Below are 18,980 nucleotides of genomic sequence, written 5' to 3' on the forward strand. Positions count from 1 at the left end.
TTCGTAAATTTTCTCGTAAAGATTATGTGCGTGAACATAAATTCTACGTTCATGGACTTACAAAATGATTTCTACAATGGTATGAAAAATAAAAAAACAGTGTATTTTCTAGCGACACATCTTTTGATTATGGCTGAATATAATGTGTATTTCCAAAATGTTACTTATTTTCTAAATTATATTTTTTTACTTGTTTTCTAAATGGAAGGGATATGAATGAAATGGAAAATTGATAAGGGATTTTCAAGTTGTTACCTTCGCTGGTTCGGTTTGTTCCACAAATAAAATGAGCAATCAATTTTTAAAAAAAATCGTTTTATTGCTATCTGATGGCTACTTATCAAATACAGGTTTTATTCATGTGTGCAAGTCTCAAGTTTATATTCTCAATTCAAGCAATGAGAAATTTGCATTTGAGAACCCATTTGATTAACTAAATCTGTATTTGAGTATATGCATACAGGAAAAGTCAGATGTCAGAATTACAGCTCATAATCAGAAGCTTGATGTTGCAAGTGATTGGCAAAGTTTGCGAGAAATGAATTATGATGTAAGTTTTTTTTCAGCAGCAAGCTTATTCAGACCAAATGTGACACAGATGTTGCAATTACTGGATACACTTTTCATATCAAATCAACCGGTAGGAGTTTGAATTTCTCATTGCATCAAAATTTGTGTCAACTATTTAATATAGCTTGCTTAATTTTTTTTGTGGCTATATATACACAGTATACATAACCCCCCTCAAGCTCGGGTGACCCGGTATATGACTCTTATTTTTTATTTTTAGCTCTATAAATTCACTATAGAGGGGATCTTTCAGAGATTTCTCTATAGTGAATTTAGGGGTCCTGCAGGATGTGGGAGGCCAGACAGTATATATAACCCTGTAAAAGTTGGAAGTATTCAACTTATTTTGTGAAGTGACTTCAAGCTCTGATTGAAATATGTGGTAAATTAACTTCAATTGGCTTTCAACAACTAATATGTCAGAGTCATAGTCAAGTAGCTTCTCAAAAAGATGAGTGAGAATTTTATCGAAATGGTGCCTTAGAACCATAGCGGTTTTTCAGGATTAGGGAGGGGAGGTTTGTCTTTTAATGCAAAATCAATAAAATTTCTGCTCAAAAGTACTTACTCTTGCATATGCAAATGCTTAAGACTTACATTCTATGGAATGCTTTTTTAGACATTGTTTTTGAGTAAAAGTAATTGTTAATTAGTATTTCGTTATCAACCACCCCAAAGTATGATAATTGAAATTCAAAAATACAGGAGCAAGTGCACTTTTATACATAACTTAATTTATCTATTACTAGCTGTAATACCTGGCACTGTCCAGGTTTTCTCTATATAAAAGGAGCGTTAAAGAAGTGACAAAACCATTATAAAAAGATAAACTGTCGAAAACGTATTGTTGGAGAACCACTATAAATTAAGAAAACATTCAAGAAGTCATTGTTGGGCACCAGCAAACCATTGTTGTCTGACAGTTTTTTCATAGGCGGAGATAGAATTCTGGGGGCATGATGACAATGTCAGTTCATATATACACATACACTGTGTATATGTTAGATCAGTCGGCTCCTCCTTTGACACTGGTAATTTATTACGGGGCGCATACCCCTGTATCTCTGCCCATGATTTTTTATAAATTTAGGCATTTGCCCAGCTCTGAAAAAATTTTAAGATAGCCTATCATTCACAAGTTGGGTCCTGTTTGGCATGTATGCAAATTTGGCAAAGATTGGTCCGAAATTATAGATGTGTATAGAGAACAGACAGACGCACAGACAGAAAATTAATTTAATATATACAGATTACTTTATTTTGTTGTGCATATTTTTATTGTTTATCATTCATTATCTAGAGAGGTATTAGATATCACTTCAAGGTAAATATCAATTGTTTCTATCTTTGGTGTTGACTTAATTCTAAATTATAAGTGTGAGGAATTTTACAAAACTAATGTTTTGCCCATTAATTTACGTAATCTGGCTCGCATAGCCGTGCTTGTTTTCTTAAATGGAATTTTCAAACTCTTTGGAAAAAAATCTTGTATTTTATTTAATGTAATCTCTCACTACGCATGGATGCCTTGCTTGATTCTCAGAAACTATGTGATATGTAAATGGTAATTTGCTCTTTTTTTACTCTTTTCAAATTTGTAAAGATGCTGCGTAAGAAATGCAAAATTACATATCAACATCAAACAAAACAAGTAAATAAAAGCTTTTTTCTTTGTTTTTTTCTCAGTTTAAAAAAAAAAACACATTAAACCCTGTAACTGCACAAATAGTTGGAAATGTACCTTTCTATATTGCATAAGAAAATAATTTCTTTTTCCTCTCATATCACAAATCATCAATAAGCAATTCAACAGCCTATTAATTCCATTATGTATAAGGAGTTAACAGGAACTTGTTTATATTAAGGATGTTTTTAATTTTCTCATAAAACAAAAACAAAAAAAATGGTTTTTAGAATAAGTCTACTTGTATGAATATTTGATATTTTTATTTAAACATAAAGTGAAATCTTAATATAACTATACTCTGCGGACCAGGAACAAATATTGTTGTTTATGGATTATCATTATATTGAGAGGCAGCAGTTCAACTTTAAAGTACAGATGTTTCCAAATGAGACTTGAAAAAATGTTGTTGTAGAGGGATTTATATATATATATCATTATATCGAGTATTGTTTTAGTGAGGTTTCACTGTAATTGTTTTGTTTTTTTTTGGTAAAAGGAATAACAGTTTTTTATTATAATCCTACAAAGTCATGTACAATTTTAGTTTATTATTCAATCTAGGAAAGTCTAGTTTTTTTAGACTGACTTTGAATATTCTGTTATTCACATAGAAGAAGAATTATGTATAAAATATTTCTCTTTTCCATTGCTTTTTGTTTTAATAAATCTGAAAATACCAATGAAAATGCCTCCATGTTATTGACGATGAACTGTGACGAAGAATTGGTTGAAAAGTTTTCATTGAATTTTATAATTTTGTTATGAGAGATGTGTAATTATTCGCAGGTTATAAAAAGTTTTAAAGCTAGCTTTCTACACAAATTTTGCTTAAAAATTATTTTGATACCTGACTTACAAATTTTCTCATGATGGGATAATGTCTCTCAATGTATTTTTTTTTTGTTAATCTAGAATTCTAATATGTATTATTTCATCTTATACAAGTAGAGAAATACAGTATTTTCATTAGGTATTTTTATACTTAATTATTAAACTTGTTTTGAAAATGCAAAATATATAAATTTGCACAAAAGAAAATGAAATGAAAAGAAAATAATTTGTTACTGTTAAATAGCATTATTAGCGTTAATAGAGCACAGCCTATCAAAAATATGAAGTTAAAATAAGTCACAGAATTGATGGTAACTGATTAATAGTACAGTCAATGCTCATTTTTATAAACTTGAACAATTATTTGATACATGGGAAAAAGACTCAAAGAAACCACATATTACTCAGGACCAGAGGACTATTTCATATAAATGTAACAGTTCGTAAAATTAAGCAACAACTGTTTGTTTTAAAAATTTAACTTTTTAAAATTTAAGAAATGGATATTGATAAAGGGATGAATAACCACAACCAACATTTGTTTATCGGTGAATTTGAAGAAAAAAATATTTTTTTAAAACAAAAATTATTTATAAGTGATATATGTATTATTTTATTGTATTTTTAATTTTTTTTGTCTAAAAGATTGGTTTAAATTTTTTCACCAATCCCAGGAAGCATGCTTATGTATGTGAAAAGTCAGCGTGGGCATTTGATGCTAGTGCACAGAGGTCATGCTTTCCGAAAAGCATCAGTCAGCAGGCAACATGTGATATGGAGATGTGCTGAATGTCAGCGATTCAGGTGTTTAGCTCGTTGTTATACTAACGGAGAGATAGTTATTAAAGAACTAGGCATGCATAACCATCCTCCACAAGATGCAAGAGGCAGACAACCTGTGACATACATTTTCTGACTTTGTCATTGCTCAATTAATCTACTTGAAATATTGGTGGTGATAAATTTTATTGCACAAGTGACCAAATTTCTGAACATCAGTCCGTAATCAATGTTATATGTGGTTGTTTGAATTTAATATGTTGTGACTTAATATGATAATTACTGTACTGTAATTATTTAAAACTGGTTTTTATTAAAATAAGATTTTGTTTTACCAATGCACTTAATGTGTGACATTTCAATTTTCTGATGACTGGAAACTTTTCCCCCAAACTCGATATATTTCATAATCAAGTTTCCATAAATAACCTCATTTTTGTTTTTAGTATGGGAGTAATGAAATGTTCAATTCAACTTTAAAATTTATTTTTTTCAACATGGTCCAGTCTCATCATGGAGGCAGCAGCTAAAATCGCATACAGGAAATAGAGCCTAGACAATGGATGGTGTTATATAGTTCTTTTAAAAACATTATTGTAATTTCCTGTCTTTAATCTGTTATAGTGTACAATTCACACTGAGAAATTTTTATGATTTTTTGTAATGTGTAATGTACAAATTTATAAGCAGGAAATTACAGTATATTGTTTAAGAGGTCTCATACCTCTTAACATAGTAAAAAACTATACTCCAGCAGTTATACATATATACCAGCATACATACCATTAGAATTTACTATTTAGCCATTGATTTATTTGAAATTTTTTCCATATATTTTTGATTGTATGTTATCCCATGCTGGCATAAAATTTTACATATCTCTGATATTTAATTTTGTTGCAAATTTCCAAAAAAAATGTTTCAAAAACAGCTTGTGCTTATAATAAAAGGGCATGACATCACTGTAAATGAATAAAAATTGATTCAAAATAAAGGAAACTGTTCAGTTCATGAAATGAAGCAAAAGTTTGAGATTTCATTGACTCAATTTTATTTAAAATTTAATTTTAAAATCTGTAATTCAAAAAACAGTCAATTCAGAAAATTGAGTTAATGAAAATTCAATCTTTTCTGCTTCATTTATCTATATTTTGAATTTTCTTTTCTATCTCTATTCTATTTATTTTGAATCAATTTTTATCCATACGATGTCATGCTATTTTATTGTGCGTACAAGCTGTTTTTGATGCATTTTTTTTTAAATTTGCAAAACATTAAGTATTAGAGGTATGTCAAATTTTATACTGGCATAGGATAGAATACACAATCAAAAATATGTGTGGAAAATTTCAAATAAATCAATGATTAAATAGTGTTTTTAATGGTATGTTACTACAAGAGCATAGTTTTTTACTATGCTTCAAAGGTATGAGACTCTTTAAAGCAGTGTTCTTCAAAGTGTGAATCGCGGCTTCTAAGGGCATCACCACCTTTTCTCAGGGGTGTTGCAGCAAGCTGGAGATATTGATTTGTATGTCTATTTATGCTTTGAAGTCGCTCTTTTACATGGGAAAATATCCACCAAAGTAACCTAGGGAGCCACAGATGAATCATAAATTGACATGATCTGTGAGTGACGAAAGTTTCAGAACCACTGTCTTAAAGCGTTAATATTTAATTTCTTAAAAGAAAAAAAAAAATCTTTAATATTTTAAGTTAAGAATTTTTCATACTATAAATAGGGTGACTTGGTACAGATTTTGAACATTTTTTGTATTATGTCCCTTGTATGAATTAATTTTTTTCTGAAAGTTGCCCCACTAGAGAAAGAAGTTTTTAGTTGTTTATGGATTGTTTTGTAACTTATTATAATGGAGAAAAATGAATGCAAAGTCATTCAGTCAACAAAGGAATCACCCTAGGTGATTACTTTGTTGCCTTGATATTTTACTTTTTGAAGCATATGTTCCCATCTCACTTAAATGGAAATAATTAGGGGCAAATAAAAAAAAAAGTATAAATGCATAAATTTTGTTATTACAAATATAAATACAGAGAATTATTCTTTTATGTCTACAATGTAAATCTGCGTAGTCAAAGATGCCTGTTTTGGTGTTACCTTTAAATGTGGTGTTTAATTTCTTAATTAATTTAAGAGATTATCTGATCTGTGCTATTTCTATAAGGCCTGGAGATAATATTTTCTTACATGTTCGTGGCATCTATGTTACTCTGTGTGCCTGAAATGAATATAAAATATTGTCCTTGTCACCCTGTGAGAATATTAAACATTTCACCAGTAAAACCACCAATAGTTAACAAACTGATTTAATTACATCAATTATTACCCACAGTTAAAACAATAAGTATACTGACCAAATAAAAGAAGCATACTTACAAAGCAAACTTCTATTCCCCCAAAGCAGAATATTCCGAAATCTGTGACGTACATTGTGGAACAGTCTTGATTATGAGAGATTTGGCACCATTTTTAATCACAGAGGCTCACTCTTGTGGCTAGACTTGGGATCTCATCTCTATATTTCATGTACAGGGCTATGGCATCATCTGAAATAAAAGATTAGAGTATGTATTCAAGTCACCCCAGTTTACAGTATGTTTCATATTTGTTCATTTTATACAAATGCAAGTTTGATTTTTTTTTTATAGAAAAAGCACTAAAACAATATTGTTATTTGTCAGTGGAAAAAAAATCCTTATCATGAATTAAAGATGTTTTATCCACAAAAACCATGTTTTCTTAATGCTGTGATACAATTCACATTTTAATATGCTTAAAAATTTTTTGTGCACAAAACTATTCATTTTCTTATGTTATACTTGTAGCTGAAGTATGAAAGTTAATAATATACTGGAAATTCTAATTTTTTTAGTCTTTTATCCTGCGATATATTTATAGAAATATCTGTTTTTCAGCATCTGGGCTTACGTTCATTCAAAGCCAAAGAGGCCGAGCATTGTTATTGCATAAAGGGTATGCATTCAGAAGAGACACTGTGACGAAGTACAAAATCTGTTGGCGGTGCTGCGATGGAGAATCTAGTGGATGTTCTGCTCGCTGTCATACTGTGCAAAACGAGGTTGTTTTTGAAAAACTTATTCACAATCATCCACCAAAAACTCATGTTAGAGACAGGTTATCGACAACCTACATTATGGAGACATCGTACACAGATGATGCATATGATCAATTTGGCTGAATTTTTATGCATGTTTGTTTCGTATTATATTATGATTTTATAATTTTGTCTGTGTCGTGGTATTATTTATGGTTTTCCAGATAAGCATGAAATAAATTTCGCTGAATAATTGCTTATAATTTTATTTATCATTTAAAGAATTTAGAATTTACGTGTTTCTATTTTACCTCGCAGAAACAATATGGTTCACATTGAAGTGAGAGTTTTTTTTTTTAACCTATTTTTCTGACCCTTCAAAGAAAGATTCGAGTATTTTTTTCTATAATGAATGTAGTGTGACCTTGGAAAGAGGGTTCATTCTTCAGCAGGGAGAAATGGGAGGGGGGGGGGGGGGTTGGAAGAAAATGAACATCCTCCAAGGTTGCTGCGGAAGTCCCCCCCCCCTTTCCTACTGAGGAATGAACCCTCTCATTTTGTGATGATGGTCATACAAGTTCAGAGGCTATTTTTCTGTAGTCACATTAACATATTAATTACACCTGGCTGTCCAGTGGTTAGGGAGCTAGCTTCTGACTGTGCAGGCCTGGGTTCGAATCCCGGTTTGGGCATGGATGTCTACTAACACACTAATAAATTCCCTGGACAGATCGTAAAGATCTCTTGGGAATATGTAATGATCACATTATTAAAAAAAGTTCCTAGCAATCCGTAAAGTCAAAGGAAATTTTATATATTTGGCAAAAGTCAGGAAAAAATTCTGTAATGGGAGGAAAAACAAACATGAAGGTTAAGATTTCAAATTACATTTCTCTCCAAAAGTGAGTTTTGGTCAGGGAAATAAATGATGAAGTAGATTTAAAACACACAGGAGTGCACAACCTTCTCAGTCTGCTGGTCACGACTGCAAGCCACAAACTTGTGACAGCTATTGTACATGTACTTCCACATGATAATTATCATTTGGATTGGTACTTTTTTTCAAAAAACCTTTCTCAGGCCAAATGAAACCCATTTGCAGGCCAGAGATTACACACCCTTGCTTTGAAACATCAATCGTGAATTGCATTTAATTCACAAATTTGTACATAAATTTTAGAGAAATACTACTTCAAAATAATAAACATAGACACTTTATATTTTATATTGTTTTAGCTTTTATTGCTTCTAATTTTCATGATTTAAAGAATGCAAGTTCCTCAATTCCATTTAAAGTGCCTAAACTCATGTACCATTTTCTTAACTTGTATGCGATATTGTTTCGGCTGCTGTTCTTCCCATGATTGGTGTTTATTCTGAAATTTGCAGCAATATATTTAAAAACTACTGTATTCAAAACTACATTACTTGTGTTTGGCCTTTGGCTGATATTAATAGCTGTAGATTTGCAATGACTAATTATTCATCAAAATGTATCAATAATATGAACAGTGGAGAAAATTATATTTGAAAAAATATTTAATTCAAGCCGAGAGGGAAGAAATACATTTGAGCTCTCTCTCCTTTTTTTCTTTTCATATTATTGAGGCTCTTCCTTGGTAACACTTTAAACAGGAATTTTTTTTCCTTTACCTTAGCATCGCTATTTTTTTTCTTTTTCCCCTTGCTACAGTTTAAAGAGTTATCATTATAGTATGACATATATGTATAGAGGAAGGGTGGCTGGAAAGAATGGAAAACTTGTTCTACTAATCTTTTTTCCCTTCCATTTCTTCAATATTAACACTAACTCTTTAAGATACTACTTTCTTAGATTTATCGCTGGTATGTCAACTGTATATTGTCCAAATTTGTTGCCAAAGCTTGTATGTAAAGTTGTTAAACGTGATCCGGCAGCATCAAAAATTAAATTTTTTTATTTCATTATATGTCTATTTTCTCTTGACGATTTTTAAAAACATCTTTCTATTGTCATTTCATTATACATTAATGTCATATTTGCATATTTTATTGCTTGAAACCTGTGTGAAATTACATCCATGTGAATTTTTATGAATAATGTTTTTTTGTGTGAAATTAAAATTATTGTTGCTGGTTAATAATTTAATTTCATTGTGAGCTTTTGTATTGGACTATACATACCAACTATAAAAATCATATTTTACTACAACATGCATTTTTTTATGTATATATAAGAAGGTTTGAACTTTGTGTGAACTCAATGATGGTGCTTGAATTATTTTTCTAACTATAACTTATTCTGGATAAGTTTTGTTGCTGTAATTTTGAGGTTGAGCAGCAATAAAATTTCTATATAAAAAGAGAGTGTGGGTGTTTTGCAGGGACTGAAAACCGATTGATATACGTGAGAAGTCAGAAAGGCAGTTTCCGCCTTGTCTTCAATGGATATTCATACACCAAAGAGAATAGCTGTAGAAATAAAATCATCTGGCGATGCTCAGACTATGAACGCTTTAGATGTCCTGCTCGGTGCCACACTGATCAAGGAGAGCTCGTCAAAGAAATATCAGCTCACAATCATTTAAGGCCAACAAATCCTATGTGTTCACGAAGAAAAATAGTTTCAAATTTATAGTGTGTTAAATTTAATAGAGAACATTGATATGTTTTTTTGTAAATTGTTCATCTTGATCAGAAAATTCAATTTGTTTTTTACCTGGTTTTGTTTTTTTTTGTTTTCATAAGTTTGATTCAAATTCACAATTTCATATGCCGTGTTTGTCTTTAAAAACAAAGTGAATCATTTTTTTATACTTCAAAGTTAAAATATATCAGTATTTTTGTGTGTAATTATTTGTATGAATACTGTATGTTTGAAGAACAAAAGATGGCTCTGAATGGAATATTTTGTATAACTTTGAGCTAATTTCAGTAAAGATGTTACATGATTGAATTCATTGGTTCACTTTTATTTTTTTATAGATGTGTGATTTTGTTTTGTTCTTTAAAGAAAAATAATTGAAAATCATTAATAAATTATTATCTGAATTCTCTCAGCTAAATTTCAAAATCATTAATTAAAGTTGTAGGGGGATTGTTCTAGTTTTTAATTGAAAACCTACCATTGAATAAGTTATGAAACTATTGAAACGTTATTAAATAACTTGAACTTATTACTATATTAAATTGTTTCTTCCCCTTTTTGAGACATTATGAAAAAAAGAAAAAAATTTAAATACTGGTGTGCAAAAATTTACTACCTAAGCATTCCTAAAAATGGGTGTAATTTAAAAGCGGAGGGGAGGCGGAGTAAGGAGTGCACTTTTATGATTGCTCATTAAGGCTGGGATTACACTATAAAAGTTTTCTAAAAGTTATGAAATTTGAAAATTCAACCAGTAAGATTATGGGTTGCATTTGCTCGAATGTAACCTATGAGCTTTATTGGCTGAATTTTTCACGTTTTATAAAAGGGATTTTATCAAACTTTTATAGTGTAATCCTGGCCTAAAACTAATTCCTCATAAAAATGGAATCAAAATATGCTGTTTTGAACATAGTTGAAGAGAATGAATCAAAAAACAAAAAAGGTAAAAGAGAAAACAATAAAAATGAGATGCAATGCAATATTACTTTCATGGCCATTGTTACTACTATGTTGTAAAGTTTTTGGGCTGTTTGGTATAGTGAATATGCTCAATGCTTTGCTCTCAATGGTGATGAGAATCTTCAGGAGTTGGTGATCAAGTGATGCAAAGTTGAGGATAAAGCTTGTATTTAAGCAATGGCCTAACTGGGCCTGCATTGCTTTTGTTATATCGGTCAATAGCACTCTGACTATTTGGTTGTTCAGTCCATAAGGTTTCTACTATTCGGTGACTACCCTTGAATATTCAGAGAGGCAATCAAGATTCGCTTGTTTGCAAACTGTTTCAAAGAAAGAATAAAGGTTAACCACAGTTTTTAGTGTTAAGAAGTAAAATAATTACTCCTTGTCTGGGCCAGAAGCCGGATAACCATATAAATATTTTGAGTATTATTGATAAATTGTAACAAAGCAATGCTAGCCTAGCCAGATAATTGCTTATACAAATGCTTTATCAACTTTGCATCCACTTGATCACTGACTCCTGAAGACGCTCGTATCTTATGCGAGCTGAACAGGAAGTTTATTCAGCCTAACTACCCAAAATTTTTTCCACATGAAAGATGCTTAATTTAATTCTAATATAACCCTTGACAAGATACACATACATCTGTTAGTGTAAAAGAGCTGTGAGATGAGATATATTTCAATGACATTAAATTAAATCATTACCTTGCATCCATCAGTTTACATTCATAGCATTGAGGAAAAAAAAAAGACTGGTAGAATAAAATATGGGCATTTTCGCTCAAATTTCAAAGTTGTGTTTCATTAAAAACAAGGTAATTTTTTTTTTCTTTGCATCTTTTTTATTTCATAATTATTTTTTAGATGTATCAGTTTTTCATTTGAAAACAATCGAACGCTCCTAATTTTTTATCAGTCACCCATCCACCAAAACTTATAATTTCTACATTAAAACTCCTGTGTAATGTGACCTACAGCTTTATACATAAGTGATTATTATTTATTTTTGTTTATTTATTATTTAAATAGCATACCACAGTAAATTTTGTATGGCGAGCATGACTGAATTATAAGTATGGTGATAAAATGTTTTCATATATGTGATGCAAACTTTTTTTTACAAATCTGTAACTATCTGTATGATATAGTGTACATTTATTTTATTTGAATGTGTAACAGATTTGATTGGAAAGTTTTATATTCTGGTTCATTATGAGGATGAACCTGAAACTAACAATTAACTCATTTTATTTAGAGAATAAGTCGAAGAGAAGATTCCTTTTAGGATACGTTTCATAATTTATTATTTATAAAATAGATATTTGCTAAATGTACATATATTCGAGAGGATATAATAAATATCCTCAATTTTTTGAGAGAGCTAAATTGGCTGCACCTCATATATATATATATATGATGGAGATTGAATCATTAGCCAGGTGCAATATTATGTGTATCAATTTCTGACGAGCGTAACTAAATCAAATTTTACTTATTTTGATGAATAAAGCTATTCATAGAGCTTTTCATGTATGAAATATGTATTACATTATATTTTAGTGATATGTTCATACATACAGAGTGCATAGCTCACATCTCTCACAGCAAATTACTGGTAAACCGTTTATCCGAGAAGCATACTTTTTATTAGAAAAAGTATCCAAATAACACGTGGACCTCAGATACCTCATTCATATTTCAAGGAGTTGTATAGTTGTTAAAATAAAAATAAAAACCAACATTTTATACGAGCACCGTGTGCTCGTATTGGAAAAAAGAATAAATGAGGGGCAAAAAGTGTTTTTCCCATTAGTTTACGCTGTTTTTTTACTTTTCTCAATTTTTGAATTCAAATATTTCAGTGAATATTGCACTCAGAAATGTGGAATTTTTTCGTTGGGCTCAAGGGAGACACTACAACAACTTTCTTATTTGATTTTTGAGCACAGGGTGTCGGTATAAAAAATTAACTTTTTTATTTCGATAACTATACAACCCCTTGCAATACAAATAAGAATATCTGAAGTCCACACTTTATTTGGATACTTTTTCTAATTGGAAGTATGCCTCTAGGATCAACGGGTCACCAATAATTTGTAGTGCGGATGTTAGCACCCTTTTTATATTTATGGATACTATACCATTGAATAAACCACATACACAGATTTGAAAGCATCTAGTGTGATGATGATGCATGCGTGAAATAATCATATAGAAGATTAATCTTAAATGCAGTTGATTCCGTTTAAGAAGTTTTATTCTTGATAAACTCATATTCTATGGTCCCAGTGACAATGTATTAACCTATTTGCATACCTGTTCTAAATTTGACACTCCATACATTTGAAAGCTTTTTGCCCACTGGTAGTCGAGTAGTTAGCATGCTAACCTTTGACTGTGCAGGTCGGTGTACGGTCGTGTCTGCATCGTGCTAGACTGTCGTCTTGAGGATCCAGGTTTGAACCCTGTTGATGGCACAGTGGTGGTCACCTGAAGTTGGTTTTCTGTGTTTTTCCAGCTTCGAGGCATGCCGGTCTCCCATTTAAAAAAAGTCTCTCTCTATAGAGAGCAGGCAGACCTACAACACGTTACTTACATAACAGGAAAATGAAAAAGCAGATGGCAGCATGAACACAAAACAAGCGCAACTCTACAACATGGATACGTTAAGGCGACACATTCACTCAGAACACACATTCCGACATAAGCAGATTTGTTAGAAATTCTGAAGAGGAATGTGTACGAGGTGCATATATGATTAAGTAGTAGTAGATCTGGGTGTGAGTCCTGGTTTGGGTATGGAGGTCTAACTAACAATATAAAATTCCCTGGACAAATCATAGGGATCTCTTGGGAATACGTGAGGATAACGTTAAAAATAAAAACTCAAAAATGAATTATATCAACATTCATTATTCTGCTTGTGAATGCGAATGGGTTAAATTGTGAGCTTTTGTCACTATAAAAGAATTGCCATGTCTTGCAAGATTTTTTCATTAGATGAGCGCTGTATCTGTTAATCATACTATGCAACGTTTATACAGGACGCATAGGAATATAATTTCAACTTGAAATAATGGAAAGAGCTATAGTTGTGTATATATACGAGATAAAGGTGTAGTAAAATGGCCATGTGCATAATCAAACACAACAAACAGCAGCTCACATAGTAAATGAAATATAAAAATTAAAGTCTGCATGTGGCCTCCAATCCAAAAAATAAAATTTGTATCTCTTCCTATTATGCCAAAAGAAATTTATACTGTAACTTTCACATGAACATTTGCCAAAATAACAGAGATTGAAATTCTTGATGTTTGTGCTACTTTTTAAAGTGCTAAAATAAAAAATATTGAAAGGAATTCTCTGAGATTTCAAAAAAAAATTTTTAAATAAATTTTTAGATCATTAATTTCAGTTGTATATATCTCTACAAGTATTTCTCCAATCGATATATAGAAATTCTCTTTCCATACAGCAGAAAGAGGTGCAAATCCTTATAATTAATTTTTTTTTAATGTTTTGTGTGACAACGTATAGCCTACCAATTAAAATTTTTATAGTTTCTCCAATTATCATTTTACTTGCATGTTATTGTCACTTTACTGTTGTAGATTTCTCCGTTCGCAAGTTATTTCAGATTATAAAGACTTTCCTATGCGCCCTGTCCAGTAGAACCTTGATTATCAATCCAATGTAATTGAGACAAGATTATATCAGAAGATCAAAATTTATGGATAATCAACTATGACTCAAGTTAAAGGTTCAGTATGTCATCAACAATAATTAAAATCTAACATTTAATGGACAAAGATAATTTTGTCATCCCCTTGCTTCACATGAATATCAAGTTTTTTTAAATAACTTTATTTATAATGAATCGCAATGATCTGGCAAACAATCAATAGGATTGTTTTTGCTTGTTTTGCTCCTGGAAAGCCTATCTACCTTCATTGGGATTTTAATTGGCAAAAGAATTTCAGACCAGTAATTTCCTAAATACTGTAGAAGGAAAATTTTCACTGAGGATACAGACACTGGTTAATAGAAAGTTCCAGATAGATAAAGGGTCAGATAATCAACGTTCTACTGTATATATTAAGAATTTCATACTAGCAAATTAAAAAAATAATTACATTTGATGATCTTAAAATTGAAAGAAAATAAGCATTGGAACTTGAATAAATAAGAAACATAACATTGAATTATTTCATGCCTTTTTTATACTGTTGCGCGGAAAAAAAACATGATTTGCTTATCTATTTTTTTTTATAATTTCAGAAACGCTCATCTTTTGGAAAACTCATAGAGGATCTGTTCTTTACCATCATGGATTCTTCTACGAACTATATCGCAATGCTTGGAACAAAACGATATGGCGATGTTTACATAGGGATAAAACGAACTGCATGGCTCTGTGCCATAGTCTAGGAGAAGTTATCATTGCAGAAATAGGAGTGCACAATCACACTGTGTGAATTGTTTCAAATGACTGGAATATTGAGCTTTTGAAATTTTACCGAAACGAATTATATACATATTATCTGAAATGAGTACTTTATAAAAGTACATTTTAAGGTGTCAGAAGAAATTCCTATAACAAATATTGTGATATTTTGGACTTTTTTTTGTTTCTGCATGGGTTTCTACACAAAATGGGAGGAATTATCACAGTCAATCTTTTTCTTGAACAGTTTTTTTTACTTGTTGGTATTAGAAAGTTGGAAAGTATTTGAATTTATTGTTTTCACTTTTTGCGGTGATTACTCTGAATGGAAATTTTTAACTGGGCGTAATCAGTCTTTTTATCTTAAAGAAATAAACTCATAGAGTTAGACTTGAAGTTTACGATTAGTGCTAAAAATATTTCACTATTAGCTTTTACATTTTAAGTAGCATGCAAATTTTTAGATAAAGATGGCAGCAATAGATAATTTTATCTGCTGATTGGAAAGAGTAGGCCTATTTGAGGCGATAAAAAGGTAGACTGGTTGCAGATACCATTCAGTGATCAAAAACATGGAATATTTGATTGTGTATCAAAAAACAATACTTATTTGAAATATTTTGAAAGATTATTGATGATCTCATTGTGTGTTTAGTTCAGTGTTCTTCAACCTTTTTGCACCAATGGACTAATAGCTACTAAACCACGCATGTACCTCATTCACATTCCTCTGCGGAATTTCTAATAAATTGGTACATGTTGGAGGTGTTGTGAGTTCGATACCTGGTTCATCCTCGTCAAAAACTTTCAGAATCAGCAATAAATTGTAGGTCCCAGTCTAATCAGCCCTCGTGTGTGCAGAAAATGACAATGGTACGACAAAAAATGATCAATATTTTAATGTGTGTGAACTTGTTGTGAACCTAACATGAAGTTTGTTACCATGCAATGCTTGTTATGTGTAGTGTTGCCATCTGCCATAAATTTTTCTAACTATGTGTGAAGTGCAATGAAAGATTTTACAGTTGTAGGCCTGTTGCTCTCTGTGACGAGACTTTTTAAAGGTGAGATCGGCCTGCATCTGCCTGGAAGTTGAAAACCACAGAAAACAAACTTCAGCTCACCACCACCACTGTGGTGACGGTGATGTTTACAACTATGGACTGGTGAAAATATTTAAAATATTTCTCTGACCAGCAGAAATGAGAGAAATAATTTATGGACTGATGGCAAAATAATAATAATAATATGCAGACCAAGGAAAGATAAATAAATAGGGAATACAATTTAAAGACAAGCTAAATAAAAAATATAAACAGGAGGAATACCTACAGACCGGCAAAAAATAAATAGGATTAATAATTTGAGCATGGTAAACAACAAATTAATGGGAGGAATCATTTGCGGACCAAAAAAATTAAATTAACAGGAAAAAAATAATTTGCAGATCGGCTAATGATAGAAACAAAAAGCACAAATTTAGAGACTATTTTTATTTCTTAAACCTGAAATTGTGTAGTGGCTACATAGATAAGGCAAAAATTTTTGCGGACTAGCGGTTGAAGAACACTGATTTTTTAGCATCTTAGCATTTTTTCAACAAGCAAAGTGTAATATGCATGAAGTGCATGATATACTTTATTCTTCATGCTATCTATGTTCTAATAATCTAGAAAAACTTATATTAAGCATTTCTTCTTTACATGTAACTAATATATTAAAGAGATAAATAACTGGTCATATCGATTTATTAGCATTGTTGTATTCTACAAAGATTTATAAAAAATATTTTTTGTTTCATTTTGTTAGAATTATGTTTCAACTGAAGCGGTACGAGACTTTTTTTTTCTTTTTCTAAATCTAGTCCTATTTTATATCTGCTCAGTATGTATTCTATATATAGAGAGACTCGTAGAACTGCCATTTTTGAACATCAATCTTTAATGATTAATTGATTGAAGAGAAATGCATTTATACGGGGTGTCCTATAAGTTCTAGCATGACCTTTATCTCATCAACCGTCTATCGTAGAGGTATGATTTTAATTTAAAAAATGTTCAACAGGCTTTCGTTCAAAAATTACTCGGTACCAGTTTTTAGTGTGAAACAAAAAATATATATATATGTATATAAATTTTTATATGGCGTTCCTGTGTTCCTATTACTTCAATTTCCAATTAGAAAGTTCTTTCTCTCCTGATCTAACAAAAATAAATTCAATGTTTCCAAGTGCAATATTTATTCACAGGCATATACAATTTGAAAAATGGAGGAAATTTGGGAAAGAACAGCATTAAATGTGGTTGAAACGGTTTTTCCACATTTAACGTTACTCTTTTAGATTTTTTATTTTTGTTACACACTGTATTTTCACTCTTAAAACTGGTACAGGGTAATTTTTGATAAGTGTTGAGCATTTTTTAAACTGGAATTATACCTCTAGGATGGATGGTTGATGAAATAAAAGCTGTGCTAGCACTTACAGGACATCCTGTATATACATGCATTATATATTTATGCATATTCTATAAATTTATTGTTTACGTTAATTTTGTTATATATTTAATATCTAGTCTGATTATTTTATGATACTTTATTTTTATCCCTTTTCTTCCCATTGTTATATGTATTTTGCTCATTATCATAGTCCATTTTTGTAATAGAAACTCTCATTACCTCTTTGACTTGATACTGTATTGATCATTTTGTGTTCACCACCATAATAACTGATTCAATTCTGGAAGCAATTATACAATAAGACCTTGGTACAACATCACCCGCTTATGAAATGTCTTTGAATATCCTTACCACCATAAATAGTAGATTTGGTTCACTTGTTATTTAGTCACTCCACTTATGAGGTCATTTTTATTTCGTCTCCAAAGGTGACATTGTAACAAGATCTAACTATGTTAATTCCATAATTAAGTGCTGAAACTGTTACTTAAAATTTAATGTTAAATACAGTTTATGCCCTCTTTTACGCCATTATTTTTTTCATTTAATTCTCGGTTACAACCTCTACCCAATGTAAAGATTTCTTATAAATTTTTTTTTTTGATTAAATCCTCTTGAATTAAGCATAAATGTTTATAAGGGTACTTATAACTATCCTGGAATTCCTGAACTGTGAAGATTATCTAAGAATAATGAAACTGCTTTGTTTAATTTAACCATTGGTCGGGTGCTGTACAACTCATAACATGTTTGGGCACAACTCATCTGTGAGATTTAATTAAATTTTTGCTTTTTTGCTTTGGCTTAAGAGAATGCTTATCAAACTAAACTCTTCACTCAAACAAGGTTATATTTGCATTTTACAAAAGTAATTTTTTGTATTTCCTTGCAATTTTCAATTATAAAATTTGAACAAAGCTTTAAGTTCTCTTAGTAAACCCATGTTTTTTGGCATGAAAAAATTTGGGTTTCATTTCACAGATTAGATGTGCCCGATTGAAAGTTAACACATTTTTACCCACTGTACTCATTTGAGTACAGCTTAGCAAGAAAATGTTTGTTTTGCAAATTTTTTTGGAAAAAAAATACTCGTGGGCACACACACACACACACACAAATGGGTTAAATAAGAAGAAAACTTGATTTCCTTCAGTTCTTTTAATATTTTTGGCATGCGTTCCATAACTTTTAATACAGTTCCTTTCAAGTAATCAATCATTCTGATTCTCTTGTGAAGTATGAAAATTTTTTGTGTACTTTTCTGCAATGTCTATCTAACAATCTCTTCGCATACAAAACTTTTCTGTGCTTTCTTTTCTGGTTATATCAAAGCACTGAACTACAAAAGAAAATTTTTTCAGTTTTACGAACATTAGTGATTTTTAGGCTGCAATGAGAATTGAATTCTCCAAAACTTTAGTTCTGGTTTGATCTACCGCTTAATTTAAAATTTTTGGTCTTTTCAATCATGTAAATAGAAGTATTGACCTTGTATAGCATCTCAACTTCTTAAAGCATAGTGTCAAGTTCCTTTTT

At 30.8% G+C, this 18,980-nt stretch overlaps 1 protein-coding gene and 1 long non-coding RNA gene across 2 annotated transcripts in view; both read left to right on the forward strand.

Annotated features, from left to right (window-relative positions):
- The window catches only part of LOC149076891 (uncharacterized), a 278,256-nt gene that overhangs the window by 210,009 nt on the left and 49,267 nt on the right, over positions 1-18,980 (forward strand). The window lies entirely within an intron of this gene.
- On the forward strand, positions 75-9,830 carry LOC149076894 (uncharacterized). The gene is made up of 3 exons (XR_016194121.1): positions 75-2,221; positions 3,763-3,892; positions 6,806-9,830. It is a non-coding gene; the product is annotated as an uncharacterized LOC149076894 (long non-coding RNA).

This window comes from Pholcus phalangioides, unplaced genomic scaffold (assembly GCF_987345545.1).
Source record: "Pholcus phalangioides strain wild (caught in Gottingen) unplaced genomic scaffold, Ppha-v1.0 ptg000015l_1, whole genome shotgun sequence".
NCBI classification, from domain to species: domain Eukaryota; kingdom Metazoa; phylum Arthropoda; class Arachnida; order Araneae; family Pholcidae; genus Pholcus; species Pholcus phalangioides.